Source organism: Mus musculus, chromosome 11 (assembly GCF_000001635.26).
Source record: "Mus musculus strain C57BL/6J chromosome 11, GRCm38.p6 C57BL/6J".
Lineage (NCBI taxonomy): Eukaryota > Metazoa > Chordata > Mammalia > Rodentia > Muridae > Mus > Mus musculus.
The window spans coordinates 79,663,386-79,680,664 of NC_000077.6; the positions used below are offsets into that span (position 1 = coordinate 79,663,386).

The 17,279-nt window shown below is 52.5% G+C and overlaps 1 protein-coding gene and 1 long non-coding RNA gene across 5 annotated transcripts in view; one reads left to right on the forward strand and one right to left on the reverse strand.

The window, feature by feature from the left end:
• The window catches only part of Rab11fip4 (RAB11 family interacting protein 4 (class II)), a 106,996-nt gene that overhangs the window by 72,365 nt on the left and 17,352 nt on the right, over positions 1 to 17,279 (forward strand). The gene's annotated exons all lie outside the window — the stretch shown is intronic.
• Rab11fip4os2 (RAB11 family interacting protein 4 (class II), opposite strand 2) lies at positions 6,988 to 11,701 on the reverse strand. Its single transcript, NR_045898.2, has 3 exons — positions 11,668 to 11,701; positions 10,948 to 11,094; positions 6,988 to 7,163 (listed from the first exon to the last, which is right to left on the reverse strand). It is a non-coding gene; the product is annotated as an RAB11 family interacting protein 4 (class II), opposite strand 2 (long non-coding RNA).

Genomic DNA, 17,279 nt, shown 5'->3' on the forward strand with positions numbered 1-17,279 from the left:
GCTTCCTGGAGCTGCGATGTGGGAATGAGGCAGACTAGCCAGGAGTTAGACATCCAGTAAGATGGGGTGGGAAACAGGCAGGGTGAACAGAGAGCTGCTGGGTTTTAACCAGCGGCCAGAGAAGGGACACCTTGACGGAAGAGTAACAGGCGGCAGGAACAGCGACTGTAACGTTCCTGAGGTGGGCCCTGTGTCTAATGTGGTGTGTCCAGCAGGACTGCAGGGTTTAGCTGTGCCTGGAGACAGACCAGGGGAATAAGCTCTGAGAGACAGAGGGATCCTGCTGCTGTCAGACAGCTGGGGAGTAGGGTGCGGCTGGAAATCTGCCCTAGTCGCCGTTCGTGGAGTCCTTGGTTTTGAGGGGTAAATGGTATCTCTCAGAGAAAAGATGTCTGTGTGACTGAGTCTGCTGTCAGCTTCCTGACCTCAACCTGGGACTGGTCAGATAAGCCTGTCCACGTGACTCTGTGTGGGTTCGGAACATGTGTTCTCCACCACAGAACTGGAACTAGTAAAAGCCTTGCTGGTGACACGCTGGTAGCTGGGTCTTAGAGTTGTGCTTGGAGCTGGTCTCCTTATTCATACTGGTCAGCTCCTGTCGAGTGGAGCAAGACCAATTATAAGACCCACTCTGTAGCCCACAAGCTCACTGGCTCCCATCTGTCTGCAGATCTTCCTTGGCCTCAGGGGCCTAGATGTCCCTCCACCTGTCTGCTGTGGGCAGTTGGCCTCTTAATTCAGGACACCAGTCCCTTAAGGATCCCGAAGAGGCCTTCACATACCTGGGCAGCAGCTTTGGGGTTCATCTCTTTCTGGGCTTCAAAGTGTGTGTCTTAGACACCTCTCCCCATCCACTGACCCAGTATGGTTTGTGACCAAGAGTTAGGGTGCCATTGAGTTCTCAGTGGCTGGAATGAGTTGGTGGCTATTTCTCCTGGGCAAGACTGTTGGCAGCTTTCAGCTTGACCTCATTTCAAAGCAGCGTTGCTCCAGAGGCTCCAGTGGGCAGCAGGTTGTGGAGAATATGCCCTCCAAAGCCTGAGCTTGGGGGTCTCATTTTCTCATGCCAGCTGTCTGACTGGGCCTGGCAGTCCTTATCTAGGCACCTAGGGCCTCATCCAGCTACTGCTAATTAAATGGAATTTAGCATCGGCCAGTTCACATGGGCCCATTAGAACTAAAGGACCTTACTCGGGCTCTTATGAAGTCTGACTCTTAGGGAGTTGTGACACGGACTCTGAGAACCTTCCTGGGTACCTGGGGAGCCTGTTGATCCCTTCCTTGATTTTACCGTGACCTGAGACTGGGATGAGTGGCAAAAGCAACAGCCAGGGATGTGTGTATCCTGGAAAAGTCGGCCAAAAGGCCAGTGCCATAGTTGTCCGGGTGACCTCCAGTCTCAGCCTTGCCCAGCAGTGGGTTCTAGTAATGGCAGCGTGTCTAGCCCTGCTGCTTGACTCCTTTAACAAAGAGGAAGGAGTGTTTACCTTGGTCAGAGTTGTAAGTGATTCAACAAGTTTTGTCTTCTCAAATGAGTTCTTTCTCAACCATGTTAACATTATTTAAATGAAGACAGAGATCTGACAGTTAAGATCTGTGTCTTTGCCTGTGAGATCCTTACCTTTAAATTGATTTAAGTGTGTGTGTGTGTGTGTGTGTGTGTGTGTGTGTGCAGAGGCATCAGGTGTCCCTTGAGTTGAAGTTATAGGCAGGTATGAGCCACCTGATGTGGGTGGTGCTGGGAACCAAACTTTGCTTCTTTTAACTACTGAGCCATCACCTCTCCAGCCTCTGAATATTTTTTAAAGTGTGTGCGTGTGTGTGTACACTCATGCACACCTGAGTGAAAGCACTGGCCTAGGCAGAGGAATTGGATCCCCGCTGAAGCTTGTAGGCAGCAGAGAGCTGCTCACATGGGTGCTAGTAATCCAAGCCCAGGTCCACCAGAAGAGCAGACACACACTCTGAACCTCTGAGTCACCTCTCTAGCACCCCTACCTCTTCAAAAATGAAAACTGGGGGGGGGGGATCAAAAAAAAAAGGTAGGGTCTCACCCTGTAGTCCTTTAGGGCCTGGCAATCAATGTGTGAACTAGGCTGGTGTGGAACTCACAGACATCCTCCTGTTTCTGCCTCCCTAGTTCTGGAATCACATAGACACATAGGAATATGTCACTATGCCAGGCTGAGTCTTTCTCCTACAAGCCTGGTGTCGTAAAAAGAGAATCCATACATCATAACTCAGCTAGCTAGAGAGGAAAAAGATGAGAGCCAAAGGTAGGGTGTGTGTGTGTGTGTTCTTTTGGCCTCCAACTTAAGTCCCTGTGCTCAGATGGGAGAGTGTAGAAGTTGTTCCTTTGTTTCTGTTCACTGGTTTCCCCTGAGAGAAAAAGCCTGTGTCAACCACCAGGAAGTCCCTGTTCCTCACACAGCCAGATTCCCAGGGCCTGTTTTCTTAGGGTAGAAAGATAGGTTTGGGAGCTTGAAAACATCTGAGCATAGACCTGGCTCTTGGCTCCACCACTCGCTGCTTGAGGTAGACCGTTTAATTCTGTACCTTGGCTTCCTCATCTGCTGCACAAGAACAAAAGTCCTGCCTCTGGGCACGCCCCATGCATGACCCTACAGTATGTAAACCCGAAGGGCACTTGTGCTGGCATTTCAGATCATGCCATCTTCCCCAGCTTTTTCTCAGGACTGATAAGCTTAGTTCCCAACAGAGAGGCTAGCAGGTTTTGTCTTGATGAGATAGGAAGGGCACGGTGGGGCGCGGGGACTCCACCTCCTGAGGGTCTGTCTGTCTAAGAGAAGCAAAGTCCTTTCTCAGTGCCTGTAATTTTAAAGAAACCATCTTGGTCTCTGCACATCACCCTTTGGGTCCAAGAAGCTGGCACCTTGGTGGCAGTCTGTGAATGAGATGCGAAGCACATTCTGAGGTGACAGCCTTCTCCCCAGGGGCTTGGTCTGTGTGGGGGGCTGCATTTGGCCTTTGCTCTCTGGGGCTGTGCACTCTGCACAGCTCTGCCCACCCCACTCTGCCCCGTCACATCACAGTAGTCTAAAAGGGGAGCGGCCCCTCTTTTTCTTTCTAGCCATGACCTGCCCGTGCCTGCACCTGTGCCCAGGGAAAGGCTCACTTGGAGCAGGGCTGCTGTCTGTCCAGCAGCCCACAATCCGCCTTATTAAAGTGCTGTGGCTTCATCTAGCTGCAGAGGCTGCGGGAGGACTGGAGAGGGGCCAGGCTAAAAGGTGCAGGCTGTACAGCCCCTGGCCACATTAGGTGACTGTCCTTGGTAGTCTTCCAGGGAGCCCGATGTACCTGCTGGTCCAGCTTGGCCTCTTTGAGCTCTGCAGATCCGCGGAAGTGAGGCCAGACAGCCTGACTTGGCTGGTACAGTGGGTGGCGGTCAGAGCAACTCTGCCTGGCACAGGGAGGTAATAACCTTGAGGTGATGGCCTTGGGGCCGAGCGAGGTCCTTGTTTGCAAGGCAGTCCTGGCCAGCACATCTCTGTGTAGGTAGCTGCATAGTGGGTAGTTGTACCCATTAGAGAAGAGGGCTGGAAGGCTCTTACAGCATCAAGAGGGGTGGGGAGACAGAAAGTGTGTGTGTACATGTATGTGCTCATGTGTACAAGTATGGAGTCATTGACCACCATGGGCACACACAGGATAAAGAACTGACTGGATCCTCATTCCCATTTATACTCTCCCTAGATTTTGAGACAGCTTTTCCCTTTAGCATGTTGATGTCTCCGATTGGTGTGTGTAGTATACACTTGGTGGTGTTATAACTTAGCTGACAGCACCTTTCCTTTCTTGGTATACTTAAAATAACAGTGCATCTAAAACAGAGTCACTGTTACTGGATTTAATGAAACACAGAAACTAGGTAACCTCTGGAGAAATTATGTAATTCACCCAGTTTCTACAAAGCAGGGACAGAAGAGCCACCTGTAGTGGTCCCAGAATTGATTGAGGGACAGCGTTATGTGGTTCAAATGGGCAAGCTTGTGTACTGGACTCAGATCCCTGTGGGCTCTGCAGCTGTGTGGGTCTGAGAGCAGAACAGCCACTCTGAGCCTCAGGTTCCTTCCCTACTACGTGGGACTGTGAGCCCAAAGTTGTCGTGTGTGTGTGTGTGTGTGTGTGTGTGTGTGTGTGTGTGTTCACCTTTCCGTGTTTCTGCTGGCTGTCAGTTCACATAGTCCTCTTTTCTAAAAGGAGATCAGGAGCAGGGAGCTGTTACTCACACACACACACACACACACACACACACACACACACACACACACCGTCCCTACTCCCCACCCCCACCCCAAGGCAGCAGCAGGAGACCGATGTGATAGGAGGGCCTCTTAACTAGTTACAATTTATAAATGTGTGTGTGTGTGTGTGTGTGCGTGTGCATGTGTGCATGTGTGCATGGGTGTATGGGTGTCTGTGTGTGTTTATGCATATCTGTACCACATGCATGCCTGATACCTACAGAAGCCAGAAGAGGGCATTGGATCCTCTGAGACTAGAGTTACACAAAGTTAACCACTTTGTGGGTGCTGGGAACTGAACCCAGGTATTCTGGAAGATCACCATGTGTGTGCCCTTAATTGCCGAGCCATCTCTCTAGCCTCCTTGACCCGTGTATAACCCTTGGGCCTTCCCTTCCTTCATTTTTTTCACTGTGCCTGAGGTTTTGTTTTGTTTCGTTTTAACATACGATTTCCCTTAAAGCCTTCTTCCACATCTGTCCCCAGCAGTTTCCTGAGGCCAGGAGGACAGGACGAGTACCCTTGGGTCTGTGCCGTGGGTTCTGCCCCTTCCACCCAAGCCCCAGTGCTGCCAGCACTATTGGTGTCTGTCTCGACAGCCTTCACGGTCAACTCTGGATTCTCTGGTGCTCAGAGTTCTTCACCAAGAGTCTGGGGATTCCTCTGAGCCCTCCTCACTGAGCTGAATATCAGACTTGATCCTTACGGCTCTGCGGTTCTTTGTATGTCTGCCCGTCTGGGCTTTCCCCTCTGAGAGTGGATAATACACGTGGCAGGTGCTTAGCAGAAGGCCCTTCTCGCTTGATTGTGACAACAATGTGCTGCTCTTCGTGACAGGTCTCATGGAACGGTCCATGGATGCTCTGGGCAGGGAGCGATGGTGGAGTCCTGTGAGCAGGTGTCCTGAGTTTAGTGGGGCTGGGCTGCAGCAGTCAGTAGGATGGAGGTGGAAGGTAGGGTGAGTCCTGACCCTTCAAGGGTTCCGGTGGACCTTGTGGATACTCTCTGGGATACTCTCTGAGGTGGGAGCAGGGTTTTGGGGCAGTGGGTCATGTTTGAGGTCCTGGCAGTCAGGTCTTGGTGATGGGGCTTTGCTGGGTGCTCAGTGAGCAAGTAGTGGCTTCAAGCCGTGTTTCCTCAGGTCTCCTCTCCGCTCCTTGCCTGTCTTCTCTGAAGGTTCTGGTAGCTTCTAGCTGACTTCTCCACCTTTTGTGCAGTCAGGGATTTCCAGCCCCTGCTTTCAGAAGGTAACACTAACTTGTGGGTGCTGCCGCAGGGGGTGAGCCAGGTAACAGGAGGTTGGTGCATGTCAGAGGAAGAACTTGTGGAAGGGCCTTAGGAGCAGGCCCTATCTATTGGTATGCCTTTGAAGGGTTGCAATGGTCTCCCCTGTGAGTCTGTGGCCTTTTGAGCTCAGACTATAGCTATACTCTGGTCCAGTGCTCTTACCTGCCCCTACTGGGCAGAGCTTGGGAGGGCACTAGCAGAGGGGCCCTGGGGCAGGAAGGACCCCACACTAAGACAGCAGGAGGGATGCTGCAGCCCTGAGCAGGAGAGGCATCTGCATACAAGGCCCTGGCCTAGGTGGTGTGCATGTTGAGGGAGGAAGCCACTGGCTATCCATCCCTCCCTCCCATCAGCTTGCTCGTGTGTCTGCTCCATACAGAGCCTCTCCAGCAGCTGTGGGTGAAGGTTGGCACCTCACTGGGCCTTCCATGGCCTGAGGGGTTTTGTGGCAGAGGGAGTTGGGTAGTTCCCCTTTTGGCTTCGGGTTTCAGGCTGTGTGTCATTTCACTGGGGTCACTCCCTAACAGTGGTGAGGACAGAGGGCTGGCCGCTGCTTTCCAAGGCTTCACCTGAAATCCATGCCCCTCCCGACACAGCCATAGAATACGGAGCTCCCAAAGCCAGCCTGAGAGCGCTGGGCCATGTGAATAATTAAGCCCTCACTTCCAACAGCCACATCTTTAAAAGCTATAATTTGTAGCCCGAAATAGCTGCCTGTTCCAGGAGCCAGGAGAACCCTTGTGCAGGCTTCAGTGTAGTCTATGCATTTTGCTTTGACAATAACACATGAGTTGCCCTGGCCCACAGTTTCTTGGGAGAGCCTGAGGCACGGTGACTGATAGGAACCGAATCTTCCCAGGGTGCTTGGGGAATAATTTCTTTGAGAACTCAAATGCAGTGTAGTGGCGAGCCTGGGAGGCAGAGGCAGGCAGGTTTTTGTGAGTCCTAGGCCAGCCAAGGGTACAGAGACCGCAAGATCTTATCCCAAGAACAAACAAAACAGGGAGAGAACATAGCTGGGGTGTCTGATGTGAGGTTTTAGGTGCATGTGGCCTTAGATGGTAGATGTGGACATAAAGAGGGGAAATGGCCATGTGTTGAGGGAAGCCTGGACTGTGGCCAGGGGTGGCCAGTGTGGCTCTACAAGCCCTCTTTGTTTGTGGAGGGATCTTCTGTGTGGGTTCAGATAGGTGGGTGAAGGAACCTCAGGCTAACAGGAAATGCCTCCCTGGACCCTCTGCTTCTCCGTGGCTGGCATGCCTGGAATTCTTGGGGCTAGCTGCCGCTTTGGTTTCCAGATGTGGAAGCAATTTAAAGTCTGTTTTCATAAACCCTGGGAGTTTGCCTCTGAAGTCCACGTGCTCATTTGGAAATCAAGGTCATTGACTCTGACTAGTGGGGAAGGGGTAGACCAGATATCCTCTGTGAATCCTTCTTATTAAAAAATAGATTTACTAGGGCACTTGGATATGAGACCCTGGGTTTTTGTACAGTCACACCTCAACCGGGGCTGAGTTGAAGGCCGGTTCACCTCCTCTCCTGTGAATTTTTCTTGGAGATGATTCAGCCAGGCTCTGCTGGATCCTTAGTTGCCATCCCTGTACTGAACAGCTGTGGGGGCAGGGGATAAAGGCCCTCAGGAGGCTGGCATCACCGCTGAGCTGGGTGCCCACGTGGCCCCCCGAGTGGTAGAGGCCCTTTTTCCTGTCCTGGCCACAACAAAGGGAAGAAATCTGCTCTGGATTTTAAGTAGCCAGAAATACTGTCTGGTGTAGAGAAACTGGAAATATCTTGCTCAATTACTGGGCCCTTCTGGCCACAGAGGTGGCTGCCCCAGGATTAGAGGCTGTGTGTACATGCAGGGCCTGTGGTCGTGTGGCTGCCTGCCTGCTGTCTCTGTATGTGTTAACCAGTCACTATTCACATCTGTTTTATAACCCACGAGCAGGATTGTGAACAAACAAAACCACCTTTGCTGTTGCACTGTCTGACTGCACTTGCAATTTTTTTCCCTCCAAGACAAGGTTTTACTGTGTAGCCCTGGCTGTCCTGTAAATCAGTCTGTATAGCAGGCTGGCCTGGAACTCAAGGAATCCACCTGCCTCTGCCTTCCGAGCACTGGGATTAAAGGTGTGCACCACCATACCTGGCCTCCACACTGTCAGTTTTTAATATCCATGGAATTGTTGTTGTTGTGTGTATGGGCACCTGTGCGGATTTGGTGTGCACATGTGGGGAGTCTGGGTGGAAACATCCACCGATTGGGGATCCCTATGGGCCTCCCCTGAAGCAAAGGGAAGGCCTTTAGTTGTTGGGACTATCACATCAAAGTAATTCAGACCTAGTGGTTGACATAGATTTCCTCGGGGTTCTGGAAGCTTCATTTGAGAGCAGGGTGCTATCAGGAGGGTTTCTTATAAAGTCTCTATCCTTAGTCTCCCCCACCCCCCAACAGACACCCTCATTTCTCTTCTGAGTTGTTTGTTTGTTTGTTTTATGAAAGAGTCTCATGTAGCCCAGGCTGGCCTCAAACTTGCTATGTAGCTCTCTCTCATGGATGGCTTGGAGTCCCTGGCGCTCCTGCCTCTGCCTGCAGGGTGCTGGGCTTACAGGTGTGCATCACCATGTTTGTAAGGACACCAGCCACATTGGACGGAGCTCACCCTGAAGGTCTTGTTTCTATTCAGTTGTTTCTTTAAAAAGCCCTTACTCAAACACAACAACGAATTCTTAGGTGCCAGGTGCTGAGAGTTTTACATATAAATTTACATACATCACTGAAGGGCTGTGGGAGCCTTCCTCCAAAGGGAGGAGCAAACTGAGGGAGCACAGAGCCTAAGATCCCAGGAGAACTCACTGGAGGGAGCTAGCCCACTTCCATTCCCAGGCCCACCCTCAGCGAGGGCTCCTGACCAAATGCACCATTTGGAATTGGGGGGCGGTTTAGCTATCACTGCCTCGTCAGCAGCTCTCCTGCCTGCCCCCTTGTGGTCTTGTGGGGTGCTTGGTTCTCCAGGCCTGGTGTTTCTGGGGTTCTGACCCTGAAGGGTTTTGCTTTAAGGGTGCTTTGCTTGTTTATGTCACTTTTATCTGGTTCTTCAAGACAAAGTTTCCCTGCGTAGTCCTAGCTGTCCCAGGAAGTAGGTTTGTAGACCTGGCTGGCCTCAAATTCAGTGACTTGCCTGACCCTGCTAGAAATGTTCTTTAACCCCTTTCAACTTGGAAACACACATTTCCAGATCCCGTCCCAGTTTAATTCCCCACCGTGTGACATGAAATAACACTGAAGTTGGAGGGCACTGATCTAGAAACCCCCCTTAATCTAGTTGCATGGCATTCCTTTATGTGATTTTAGGCAAGGTTTCACTGTAGCCCAGGCTGGCCTCAGTCTCTCAGCGCTTCCCTTCCCTTAGTCTCCCGTGTGCTGTGAGTATAGGTGTGAGCCACAGGGACCTTTTGTTGTGGTTCAACAGGCCAGTTGTCTCACAGAAGGCATGGTGTTCGTTTGTTTGGGGGTTGGTCCATTTTTTGTGACATGTAACTGGTGGTACCTCCTGCTGTGGGCCCCCTTGGGAGGACACCGGCCAGTGTCTGTCTTTCCATTAATGATGCTGTCTGATTACTGTGTTAAAGGAACAGTAGCCTGCTCAGTGCTCAAAGACTTGAGGGGGTTTCTGAGCTTTCCTGTGGTCTGCAGTGTGTGTGTGTGTGTGTGTGTGTGTATGTGTGTGTATATGTGTGTGTGTGTGTGTATATGTGTGTGTGTGTATATGTGTGTGTGTGTGTATGTGTATGTGTGTGTGTGTGTATGTATGTGTGTGTATGTGTGTGTGTATGTGTGTGTGTGTGTGTGTGTGTGTGTGTATGTGTGTGTGTGTGTGTATGTATGTGTGTGTGTGTATGTGTGTGTGTGTATGTGTGTATGTATGTGTGTGTGTGTGTGTGTGTGTGTGTGTCTGGTACTGTGCAAGTATACAGAGTCCCATCAGCCTCTCATCTGCTGGCTTTATTCTCGTGGCAGGTGTTGGGAAGTGTGCTGTGTGAGCACGGTCAGGTTGGAGGTATTCCCACCTATCTTTCCTCTGATCCACCATTGCCTGCTCCATCCCCCCCAGAGGAGGGAAACTCTCGCTCTCAGTCCTCTGAAGTTTTCTGTATGTATTTTGAAACTTGTAAAAGATGCACAAATTCGTAGGAGGGCTACATCTTGGTAAGTGGGTCCTCCGTCATTTTTAAGTGCCTCCTACCCCTTGAAGTACTTCTGAGACTGTGTGGCCCTGCCAGCTTTCTCTCGGTTGCTGTGGTGGTAAGGGGTGTGGCTTGGCAGTAGGGCCCCTGCTCACCTGCATGCTCACACAGGAGCAGCAGCCAGTCCCTTGGCAGCACCAAACAGGCCCTGGCCAACAATGTGGGCAACTTCTTTCTCTTCTCTGTCAGTAGGCCCTTGGTCAAAGGCACAGGAATCTCGGTCAAAGGTCTGCCTAGGTATTGATTGGTTTCCAGCTTGGGCACTGGCTGAGCCGCAGCCTTCTGGGCAGTTGGACATGCTTGTCAGTCAGAGCTGCGCTGCCCAGGTCTACCTCAGACCCTCCTTCTTGGTGCTGTACCTTACGCCAGCCCCTCTCTGTGGACTTGGCTCTTTAGATCCCTTAACACTGCTCATGCCTCCAGACCTTTTGGAACAGATCTCGGCTCTGCTCTGGGCTGTTTGATGTCTCCTTTCTAAGTTTTTCTGGGAGCTACAGTGTGCTATCTTCACCTAATCTCTGCCATTTCCTGTCAGCAGGTGGGAGTTAAGACCGGTGTGGGACCTGGGAGGCAGTTGAAGTTGGGATGAAAAGCTGTGTGGGCTTCCACAGGCAGTGGTTGGCTAGGTCTGTGTGCCCATGGTCTGTGTAAATAGCACTAGAGGCCTGAGAAATCCCGGCATGACTTGAAACCAAAGAGGAAGCATCTATTGTTGCTGCGGCGCCCTTCCCCCCTCCCCGGCCCTGTCCTCAGACGAGTTGCAACTGAGTTCCAACTGAGGTTAACATTGGAATATCTGCACAGAGATTGTCACCTGAGGGCTCCTGCTGAGGGGTTGTCTTGACCTAAGGTGAGACTCATCGGGGGTTCAGGAGTAGACTTGGAGCCCAGGGACCAAACCCTGCCCTGGCTGCCATTCTTGGCGTGGTGCAGGTGGGGTAGGTCTGGGAAGAAACATGGTAGTCTGTCCTGCCTTCTAAACCTTCGCCTCCTGCACCAAAATAGGAAGCCCAGGGCCATAGAGCTTCGATCTCACAGGTTAAGGCTACTCTCAGAGCAATGGAGATAGCAGAGTGACCAGTTCTCCTGTGGGTTCCCTTGGACTTGGAGGTAGGTCAAGGTTCTGGTCTTTTGCTTGGATGCTAACCTTAACTTGATCCCACCTTTGACCTTTGATTGGCACCAGGCAGCCACTGACAAGCATCCGGTCAGTGTGTGTATAGCAGGGTTGGCAGCCCCAGGGGAAGTCAGTTACTGTCAGGATTGCTTCACAGCCACCATGGTCGTCATGTCTCTGTGAAAAAAACAGCCAAGTATGGGGGGGTCATGAGGGTGTGTGTCACTGTAGGCAGTCCTAGCCCACCCTCTTTGAATTTGGGGTGTTGGGACCTGGAGCCCCTCCTCGAGGGGAGGTTCCTGCCACCCAAAGGAAAAACCCATCATGACCCTGGTCTGTTCCATGTCTCCAGGGTATTGACTGGCCACACACACAAGAGATTCCATTGTTGGCCTGTGCCCACTTACAGCCCCTTCCCTACAGTGGGGAGATCCACGTGTACCCACGGGTGCCTGGTTTTCAAGGGAAGCTGAGATGTGCCCGCCCAGGCTATTTTTACCCAGCCCTGTCCCCACAGAGCTGCGCTTTGGCTCCAAGTCACCGCCTGCGGAGTGGAGCCTGTTGCCAGAGCTGGGGGTGGATGAGCCCGCACCTCAGGGCCTCCTGGACTCCCTTCTCCAGGCAACATCTCATCTTAACACTTATTACAGGCTGTGACTAATGTGCAGGCAGACCTGCCAAGGCAGTGGGCATGAGAGGACCCTGGTGCAGGGAGGAAAACCTAACTTGGCCTCCTAGAGCTCAGCCTACCTCTCTGTCCACCCCAGTGTATCACCGAGGGGTCAGTCAGAGGGAAGCCTCCCCGGGCTTGGATAGAATTCGGAATGCTCAGGTGTGGCCCTGGAGACCGTCCCTTAACCTACTAATGACAGTAATCGCTCACGAAGCCCTTCCCATGCATTCTAAGAACAATTACTTAGAACAGTTGCCAGTTCACTGAACTCCAGTTATGGTTAGCTCAGCTGTGGAGGTGAGGGAACTGAGGCACTGGGTAGGGTAGTTCAGTAACCTACAGGCCACAGTGCTCATATGTAGTGGAGTGCGACTGGAACCCACTCTAGATCATGTCCCCAACGCCCACCATCTCTCTGTCATGTTTTCAGTGTCCTCAGACAGTGAGCCATTGTCCTTAATTAGATCCTCTGACAATCCTGGTCACGTGTATGCATCGAGGATGCTCAGAGATGAAACACCTCATCCAGCGGTCACGCCGCTGGACAGCGGCCACAACAAACTCTTAGATCAGTGAGTCAGTGAGTGGTTCTCAAGCTGTGGGTCGCAACCTCCTGGGTTTCCAAACGACCCTTCCACGGGGGCCACCTAAGGCCATCAGAAATGACAGACGCTTGCATTTTGATCCATAACAGTAGCAAGATTACAGTTCTGAAGTAGCAACAAAATCACCTTATGGTTGGGGGTTGCTACAGCATGAGGAACTGCGTTTTAAACGGTTTTAAGCGTCAGGAGGACTGAGAAACACTGCCTTAGATGCTCCTTGGATGGTCGTCCAGGTCCTGTGGCGCAGTGCAGTTTGATTCAGGCCGTGCTCAGTCATGCGCTCCTGGAGTGCTAGCTGCTGAGGGTCAGGATGTAGACCTCCCTGTGGCCACCACTTCACCCTCTCTGCCCTTGTAGGGAATGGAAATACGTAGCCACTCTGTACCGCCTGTGTTCTCTGTTCATCTTTGTTTCGCTGCCAGGAAACCTAGGGTGTGTGACCTTGAGATTCCCCCTCTGCCACCCCCACCCCCCTAGGTGGATGAGGGTAAATACCAAATGAAGCTGTTTGGTTTGGGTCCTGCTGTACCTCCTGCCTGCACAGCGGGGACAGTGGGCCCTTGTGAGCCTCTCTGAGGCTTGGACAGCCCAGCACGTGTACTGATACTGGGTCTTTTCAGCAGCCCTTGAATTCAGCCCTTTCCAACTTCTTACAGAGGAAAGGGTGACCGTGGGACCTTCTGACGGGGGAACACAGCTCTTAGAGAGGCTGAAGAGGGGCTGCCTGGGCAGCCTGTGTGCCTTCTGGCAACCACTTCCAGTTAGAGCCGGCTTTGTTCATCCCTAGATGAGAAGACTAAGTGGAAACATGGAGGTGGGGGCACTCCGGGGATGTAGCTGGGTCCTATTTCCTGGGACTTGGGCTCAGTACTGTCTCCAGTAATCCCTGTCCTTGGAATTATTCCCCAGGCCCAACCATATATATCTGTCAGGCTCTTGCTAGCTGACCAGCCAAGGACCTATGGCAGGTGAGACAACCTGGTCCCTGAGCAGACAGCCTCCAGTCTCTCTCCACGCCAGGTCTGACTTCTTTAAGCTTTCATAGCTGCCAACTGGTACTTGTCATGCAGCCTCTCAGGCAAAAATGACAGTCCCTGCTCTCTAGGGGAAATCCCAGGGCCTTGTGGAGGTAGAGTCTTGTCCAGGAACACAGGACTTAATGAGCAGCTGAGTCTACCAGGACTAACTGCCAGGCTCCAGAGCTGTGCCCTCCAGCAGTCCTAGCCACAGAGGTCCCCTGGGTTTACACAGGGGCACACTATATCTACTTTATCTTCCATCACCCCGTGGACCCCAAGGTTGGGGAAGAAGGTGTCCCTGAGTTTGGACACAAGCAAGCCAGGGTGGCTCATGGGAGTATAGTCCCTGTGGCCCAGAAGGACAAGAACTCTGTATGTAGCGCGCACCTCTGCGCCCTCAGGGACAGAGCCCTGGGAGGCTAGATGGGGCCACAAAGAGCCATACTGCCTGCTGAGGATACTGCCTTCCTGAAGCTTCCTTAAAGACCAGCCGTAGCCTTTCTGTGCAGACTCTGAGGAGGCCTCTGTAAGCTCCTGGCTTGGACCTGTGTACTCAATGCCAGGGCAACTGCGTGATGACCTCCCCTTCTCCCTGTGCACGCAGACACACACACGCGCACACACACACACACACACACACACACCACAGACACACACACACACCCCACTGGTGATCAGGACAAGAAAGAAGAGTTCTGCAAGCTAGAAACTCAGAAACTGCTCTGAGCATCCATATTTCTCAGTAGAAAGTCAGTCTCCTCGGGTACCGGTTTCCTGCTCTACCGGCTCTCGGGACAGGTCCTGGGCACCACGGGAGATGCAGGGTGTAGACATGTGCTCCAACCGGCATGGTGATCAGGTGGGGTGATGACGATGCTGCCCCTCATCTCATCACACATCACACTTTAGGGAGAGACTCTGACCAGCCAGGGCCTCCTGCATTTGTTCAGCACAGAGATCTGTATCTTGCGTCAGCCTGAGTAGAGTTTGCATGGCATCCTCTGGAGGTTCGTCATCAGCTCCTACACAGTCCCCAAAGCTCTCCAGTGCCCTGAGCCACGTGACACAGTTTCTCTTTGGGGTTCTGGCCTGAGCGGGTATAGCTGGGGGATGGCACAGAGCAGAGCCACCTAGACCCCTGGGAGGGTGATTTTATTGCTAGGGGGTGTCTCCCTTGCTCGTGTAATCCCTTCCCCGTGCAACTTAAGAATCATAGAGAAACATCACCAGCTCCGACGGGGTCCTTGTGTGACTTAGCTCTCCGTGCCTGCTAGGAGGGGTACAGGGTGGGGGTCAGAGGCCTCTTCTGTACCCCCAAGAACTACCTCCCTTCCTGAGGTGTGTGGGGTGAGAGCTGCTGACCCGGCACTTTGCTCACCGTTCCACAGAGGCCTGGCCTTGCAGGAGGGAGCAGACTGAGGAGGAGGGCTGCTTGGGTCCGGCGCAGGGCCTGTGCCATCCTGCTCACTTCTTTTACTGCCTGCCTTATGCTGCTTTAATTTGGGGGGGGGGGGGGGAGCTGCAAGAAATGATTTTGAAGTTATAATTAAAATTTCCACTTGCCTTAGGCAAACAATTGTGGGTTGAATGAAAAGGTGTTAATAAAAGGAGAGGTTAATTTTAAAAGAAAATGTTAATGTGGGCATGCACCTGCGGACGCAGCTGGGGGCGGGTGGCACGCCACTCTTGGCAGCCTCAGCCTGGCTCCTGGGTCCTCCATCAGCTGGGCAGCTTCAGCAGCCACCTGCCTGCTTTAAGCCTCATCTGCATTCGATGGGACAGGAGTGGGCATCAGAGCCCTGTACACCTCTGGCACTCTTGGGTGAGAGATGGTCAGAGGTCAGAGGTGAAGGGCAGATGAGTCCTCTGCTCAAAAGTCCGCCAGGAAGGAGGGTTCGTCTGGTCTTGGGATAGGAAGGGTGTTTTCAGCTTTTCTTCTGTCCTTCCTGTGACTAAGATAGTCCCCTTGAGCCACTTTTTCCACCCTGCCAGGAGCGTATGTGGCTCGTGGTGTCACTGTACTGCTGTGGGTTGCTGGGTGAAGGACTGGGTGAGCACTGGTGTGCGGTAGATTGTGGGTCATGGCTCCCAGGAAAGACCTGTGATCTAGAAAGGGTAAAGGGACTCGTCCTGGGACGGAGTGAGGTCGGATGCAGCTCCTGCCTGCAGCTGGACGGCTGACGGTGGCAGTCCCCACCGCTCATCTCATGCCAGCCTGGCCTGCCTGTCTGGTCAGGTGACATTGGCAGGTCTCGTTGTGGGAGATGGTGTAGAGGACTCAAGCTGCTCCCTTGAGGGACAGGCCACCCCCTCACTTTCCCCTAGGTGTTTGTGTGCTGAGCAGCATCTCCCGCGGGGGTGGCGTGTGCACGTGGACTGTTGCCTTAGGAGGAGAACCTGGACATCATCACCAGCATCTAGTCTCTAGAGAGTGACTCACCTTATCACACCCAACTCTGGAAACTAGTGAGCTTCGAGAGTAGCCGTGACAAAGGGAACCGAGTGTGTGGCAGGCAGACCCTCTGCCCAGCCTACCAGAACACTGGCAGGTTACTCTCTGAGCTCCTGTTTCCCTATCAGTAAAATGGGAACAAAGACGACCGTTCTGGAGAATTGTCCCCAAACAGAAGTAGGACATGTGAATTCTCGTCAGTCTTTGGTAGTCAGTGGCTGCTCTGTGACATTAGTTCCCGTGTTTCGGGTGAGCGTTGTGTGAGCTGAGGGTATGTAGCTCAGTGACTTTGGAGCTGTGTGTGGTTCAACCCTTGGAGCGTGAGGAAGACTTTGATTGCTCACCCCCTGATCTCCACCTTTGAGATTGCCTGTGCTGATTTCATTGGTCCATCTGGGTTCAGCTGAGTGCTGGTGCAGGCAGGTTTTGCAGGGCATAGGCTCAGCCCAGCTCCAGGTGGCTTCTGGTGTCCTGGAACCTTTTCTTGTGGACACTTTTGTGAGGCTTCTGGCTCCCTGGGCAGCCTGGGGAGATGAGGGAAACACCTACAGTGCAGTTCTCGGGTAGCCCTAGACAGAGAGTATACCATGGGCTTGAAAGCAGAGCCACTGGGAGTGCCTGCCCTCTCAAAAGCCAAGTACCATGGGAACGGTTTGCTGAGCCAACTACTTACATTAGGTTAAATAAGCCAGTCCTGAACTCCGCTATAAGATGATGTCATTAAGAGTTCAGCGAACCTCCTTGCACATCAGCATCATTTAAGGCATTGGAGCATCTCAGGCCCAGGAGTGAGAGATCCTGGCTGGTGGTGTCTCATAGCCTTTTCTTGGCTGCTTACTCCGGATAGCCCACAACAGACCAAAGTATGGATACAGCAAAGTCCACCCCAGGATACTACTCACAAAACGTGGGAACCTGGAGCACACCACACAGCCTCCGGGCAGCCCAGGAGGCTGGAGAGTGTCCTTTCCCCGTGCCTCGGCTAGCCTAAGCCTTCTCCAGGCAGTTGGGCTATCTCTGTTTCTTTCATGCTGTTTGACTGGTCTACGCCTGTTTGAACTTGGCTGTGACTCTCAGCAGTCTGTCTTGGGAGGGAGGGGCCAAGATAATCTGGTCAGTTTCTGGGAGTTCCTGAAACTGATTTGAGTTTACTTTCTGTCTTCAGGGGGGTTACCTGGGAGATAAGATGTTTCAATTTTGAATAAAGTGTTACATAACAGCTGGCAAAGTGGCTTAAGGGAAGACAGACAGACAGACAGACTGACTGACTGACAAATAGATATGTTACTATTACTGTTTTCTTTTTTGTGCTGAGATGTTGTGGCTGTACAGGGTCTTGGAGGGTACACCCTAGCTGTGTGGACTTCCCCGCACCATTGTGCCTCAGGTTCCTTGTGTGAGGTCAGGGTTGTCCCTGACAGTTGGCTAGGGTGGGTCCTCAGTCACTACAGCCAAGAAGCCGTCATGAACGTATGCGGCTCCCTGTGCAGACTGTGATGAGGGCTCCAGCATAGCTGCCCAGTCCTCAAGGTAGTTGATCTAGTTGTAGCCCTTTTCTATGGGTGGCTCTACCTGGGCGACAGAACCCTTACCGAGCTCTCGTGACTCAGCCA